We start from the raw sequence: 6,000 nt of genomic DNA on the forward strand, positions 1-6,000 counted from the left end.
CCTTAACCACGAGAGCCCCCGAACGAGAGATAAGGATGACAGATGTTTCATAGGAAAAAAGGAGCACACCACACCTGAGCACCCACCAACAGAGACTTCATTGTAGTTATAGCAATAAAGTTTAGCATGATGTAAAGACTGTACAAGCAAATAGGTCATTAGACACAGACTCGCTTCACTTCTATCTCTCAATCCAACACTGAAGGAAAACTCGGCTGATATTAATTCAACATTTGATCTTTAATGGATGAAGAATTATGCACAGTCAGTTGAATCATCAAATATTCACTCATACTTCATACATGTACAAAATGTGCATACACACACAGAAACACACCACAGTCATGAGACAAGTTTTATGAACTTCAGAAAACTATGCACACAATAAATGTTTTCTAAAATAAGATGCCTCCTATACCAAGCCAATGCATGGATCAACAACTAAACACTTGCAAACATATTTTTTCATTTTAATAATGCTGAGTATTCTAACAAAAACACACTTAAACTTGGCAGTGTTTCTAGCTACATGTAAATACCAGCAATGAACTAGTAGGCCTACCTATCATTGGGCGTTGGGGCCAGAAGAAGCATAAAAATCTTGGGAGCTGTTTTCAAATTCCATCCACCAGGAAGAGAGGGTGTCACTGGTTCAATATTCCCTCCCCGTGGTTTTATGCACCCCGCATAATTAAACAAAATTTGATAATTTTTTGCATAATTTCTGATTTTCCTTTATTTATCATTTTTTGTTAAAATTAACAGAATCGCATAATTTCACATTTTTGGGCTCAGTTTGCATAATTTCAGAATTTTTCTTGCATAAAACGACAGGGACAGAATATTAACACTTACAGTACTGTCGGCAACTAATAATAATAATAATAATAGATAGCATTTGTATAGCGCATACCCCCGCTCAACAGCAGGCTCTATGCGCTTTACACTATGTTATTACCCCAGCAGACCATAGAACACTCCGAAACATTCTCGGCTTCCCGGGAAGCATACAGTGCAAGCAGCTGATTAAGCGCTCAAACACTAACAAAATGACAAGATCTTTCGCTGTCTGTAGCCGGGTACCCATTCCCACCTGGGTGAAGTGAGGAAAATTCGTGTAAAGTGCCTTTCCCAAGGACACAACGTCGGGCCCCTGAAGTCGCCAGGCCATAGTATGCGCTCACTACTGTTGGCGCCTTTAGTCACTGACACGACCAGGCAACTAAAAATAATTAAACAATCAATGGAAGCACTGCACTGAAGTAAATACCAAAGGAAGTCACTCTTTTGGATAACTGAATAGTTGAAGAACCTCTATGAATTTAAAGGGTTTCTTGGGGTGCCAAGTTTTTTTTAATTAAACATTTTTTTACCACTGCTTCAGCGTTCTAAACTGGAGTGATACTTGAGGGTTTTCTTTCCCTTTGTTACATCTTTTTCTACAACTACAGACATCTTATTTCTGACAAACAAGGCTACCTAGATTTCCATCTGAAAAAAAAAAAAAGAGGCATATTTTTCTCTTCTGGTTCTATTATATCCATTCATTATCCAACTGGCTGAAAAGTTTGACTACAAAAGAGATGGAAACGCCACTTGCAAAAGTCAGTTGGAAATACTTAGAGCAGAGGAACAGATTTCACCGTTCATATAAATTTATCGATTACTATTAAAGATATTCATTGTTATGCTCACTATCAAACCATAGCTCTACGTTGGTCAAAATGATTCCCGTCTGGATCAGGAATGTGTCAACTGTGGGTAAAGTTTTCCGAACACATCTTTTAAAAAAGGGTGAGTCTGTTTTTCGAAGGTGCAGTAGACTGGCTTCATATGACATTTATTGAATTAATGCCCGAATGAACTGCGTAGCGTACGAGTGAGATGGAACAACATGTTTTACAGATAACTGAATTATAAACTCATTGTTATAACGTAGATAAATGCATTAAGTCACACATTAAACTAAACTGAACTTTCACCTTTTTTGTCTAAGCAAACATTATCTCACACACTCTTCATTATAAATTTTTGCCATTCATACCATTCTCACATAAGCAACATATTTTATATATATATATATATATATATATATATATATATATATATATATATATATATATATATATATATATATATATATATATATATATATATACTCATTCACAACATATTTCATGTAAGCCACACTCATGGTAATCTCAAACTGTACAGGGTAAAATGTCAGATTGGAAAGTAACTAAAGTGTAAAAGCACACATGCGAAGTTCGCAAACATTTGGCAAAATCAAAAAACCCCAAAGTCAAAGGCATTTGGAGCAGAACATTCTGACAAAAACAGCAAGGGCTCATTAACAAAAACTGTTTGTACTACGCCACCCATTCTAAAAACTGAAAGCAGGCAGCCTCTCACCAACCAGAGAAAATACCCGCTCACACATTTTTGCTTTACTCTAATAATAAACATCACATTCAGTCAAACGGAAAAAAAATACAAACATGATGCATATGAGTGTGCATTTGGTACCAAAACACTAGCGCCTGACATAACTGAACCCCCCCAACAGATCCTGCATAATAATTCTCTGTGGGGAAATATGTGAGTTTACAAAGACATGTAAAACTGGAAGAGGAAATAATACATATTATTATGTGAGGGAACGTAGTGAAATCAGGCACTTCTTAAAATAATGAAATTGAAGAAACAGGCATTTTTCCGCCAGTTAGGCAATTTTTATCAAATTTTTGCTGTCTAGCTCAACACTTTTATGTCTATTATACCAAAATTCATTTCTTTGTAAATTTGACTGAAAAACGATGGCTAAAACTAAAGGCACAAAATAGGTAATTTTTAAGTTTTGAGGGACTTACAAGCTATTGAAGTTACCGAAATTAGGCGGCCATTTTCTCACTAATTTTACTTCTGAAACCAGGCGACCCCACCTATTTCAAAAGCAAATATCTCGAGGTCTATTCAAAATATATATATTTTTTTTTTTCATCGAAAGCAAGGAAAATGAACAACCGTTAAGATGATACCAATAACTCCATATGCCCAAAAACTGACGAGCGCCTGATTCCACCGCGTCGTGACACATATTTTTTTCCGCACCAAAATCTTGCACCTGTACTCACTTTGGAACGAACATGCCACGGTCACCGATTTATTCCTGGGAAAAATATGTGCTTGGGGAACAACATACTATGTGGCTTACACCCTTTGGGGGAAAAGAAGCTGCCGGTGAGGTAAGGAACATATAACAAAAACACTAACAGCAACAATCAACCCACAAAAAAAAAAGCTCAGCAAATGTCGACAGACAAAACAATTACAATAACAAAGAGTCATCGCAAACAACTCACAACAGATGCAACAACATCCAGACAGTCATTGCAATCAACAAGTAGTATGCTACACCGCCAATTATTATCAACAGAAGCTTTTCGACACGGTAACCAGGGTCGTTAATGTGGGTGGATGGATGGATGGATGGATGGATGGATGTCCTAAACTACAAGATCTCTGACAGTTTTAGTTTTAGTAAGAGTTTTACGGCACTTGCAACACAATAAGGTCATACAAGTGTCGAAGATTAGGTGTTACAAGAGAGTAACAAACACACAAAAAAGAAAGAGGAGAGATGAGGACGATAGATGTTTGATAGGAAAGAAGAAAGAAGCAAACCACATCAGAGCAGCCGCCAACCACCCACATTTCATGTCTTCCCACTTCCTATACTGCAGCAAAGAACAAATGATGAAGACCACCATTTTCAACATGGCATTGGGCTGAAGGTCACGGCACACACATGCTCAACGGCTTCTGGATTAACAAAATGAACAACAAGTGACTGGATCTCTCCAACACAACTGGAGCTCAAAAACTGACTCTCCCCGAAAACATCAAAACAAGGTCAAACCATTATATCCGAACATCACAACAGAGAAGTCTTTACAGAGAATCAGACTTACTCTGCTCACCTCTCTAGCTTCAACAGCACAAAGTCTGCTTCCACTATCAAGTGATGAATCAGCCCATTTACAATCACAAAATTCTATCGTTAATAAGAACTCGAGTTAAAATATGTGCTTGGGGAACAATATACTATGTGGCTTACACCCTTTGGGGAAAAGAAGCTGCCGGTGCTTGGGAATGGCACAGTTACAATCAACAACTGTCCATCAAACCAACAGCACACGTCAGCCTCTAACTCTTACTTCACTCTCAAACATCTTTGGAGGAGCCCTGAGACTTCCGTGCCTATTTTCTCAGTAGGATTTATTACAAACAAACCAATAATTAACAAACAAAAATATATACATGTATGCAAAAACAAAAAAATGGAACTCTGAGACAACTGTTTACACTGAAGAACATTTTTTTTTTTACAAAAGCGAGTACAATGTTGAAAGTTAAAAGAACTCCAGAGTAGCCTACATTTCGCAACTCAAAACATTTCAAACAGCGACACGTTTTCACTTTACTTCTTACAAGAGTTTCACAGCACTTGCAAAACGTATAGGTTATATAAGTGCTGAAGATTAGAGGTGTTACTAGAGAGAAACATACAAAGAAAAGGAAGAGATAATAAGGATGATAGATGTTCGATTGGAGAGAAGGAGCACACCGCACCAGAAAGGCCGCCAAACATCCACAACGACAATTTGTATTTCTATCTAAAGAAGGAGGGGGAAAAAATGCTGACACAATGTTAACAACAGAAAGAGATGCGACTGGCATTCATATATGTAATCCTAGTACACAAAAGAACTGCGATCAACATTGCACTTACAAAAGACCAAATCACAACAACGCTCAATTTCAGACAACCTGTTTTATATATCCCTTCACAAAAATCTCAATTCTATAAAAAAAACAAAAGTAGAAGTAGAAGAATCAAGAATTGCACCCAGCCAGAACAACAAACTGCAGCCACCGTTATAGTCAGAACAAGCTCACAACAACAATGAAGAGTACAAGCCACAACATATTTAAAAAAAAATATGCATAACTAAATACATAGAACACACAAAAAAGAATTTTTTTATGCAGATACCAGATACCTCACTCAAAAGCATACTCAAAAAACACAAAACACTGGCCAGCACAACAAAGAACCACGCGATAAATAAAACGCCGACCTACCACACCGATATAATGAAACAACAACCTATACACGTATATATTCACTTTCGACTGCCCAAGCCACAAAGACTAATAATGTCTAACCCTTAGAAAAACCCTTCAAAATCAGAACAACACCCCTAAACACTTTGCCATCATATTCAGGGGAGAATCCAAAGAAACTGGGTGGTGGTAAACATCGCCCATCGGCCAGATGAGGCGGCAAAGTGTTAACCGTCCCCGCCCTAACACGTTATATTTACAGCAGATGGGATCCTCAGCCACTGGCGTTGGCAAGTTACTTTTAGTTGAGGTTTTACGGTGCTCGCAACTGCATAAGGTCATAAGAGCGCCAGAAGATTAGAGGTGTTGCTACAAGAGAATAACAAACATTAAAAAAGAAGAAGGGGAGATAAGGGCAATAGATGTTTGATAGGAAAGAAGAAGCAAACCACACCAGAGCACCCGCCAACCACCCACACTGACGTCGGCTAAACAAGATTCGACAATTCAAGTCCTCAAGACAACAACAATATATTATAGAAAGAAATACTTTTAGTTCAGGCATTAACAATTGATTGATTCACAGAATTTGATCATTGCAGAGAGAGAGAAAAAAACAACAAGAATTCTCATTTTGAAATGAGCTCCCAAGCCACAGATCCACGATAGAAGCTTTTGTTCGGCAGTGTTCTTCTAGCAGATTTTGATTGACACCCGACTACAGACAAAATGGCATCTTGTTGTGAGAAGAATGAGTACCTGTACTAACTCCAAAGTTGTTGGGGGTTTGTTACTCAGTATGTAAAGCAGAGTCTTTCTTTTTAGTTTCAGTAAGAGTTTTACGCACAGCATTTGCAACATAATCAGGTCATA

The sequence above is a fragment of the Aplysia californica genome, unplaced genomic scaffold (genome assembly GCF_000002075.1).
Source record: "Aplysia californica isolate F4 #8 unplaced genomic scaffold, AplCal3.0 scaffold00328, whole genome shotgun sequence".
Lineage (NCBI taxonomy): Eukaryota > Metazoa > Mollusca > Gastropoda > Aplysiida > Aplysiidae > Aplysia > Aplysia californica.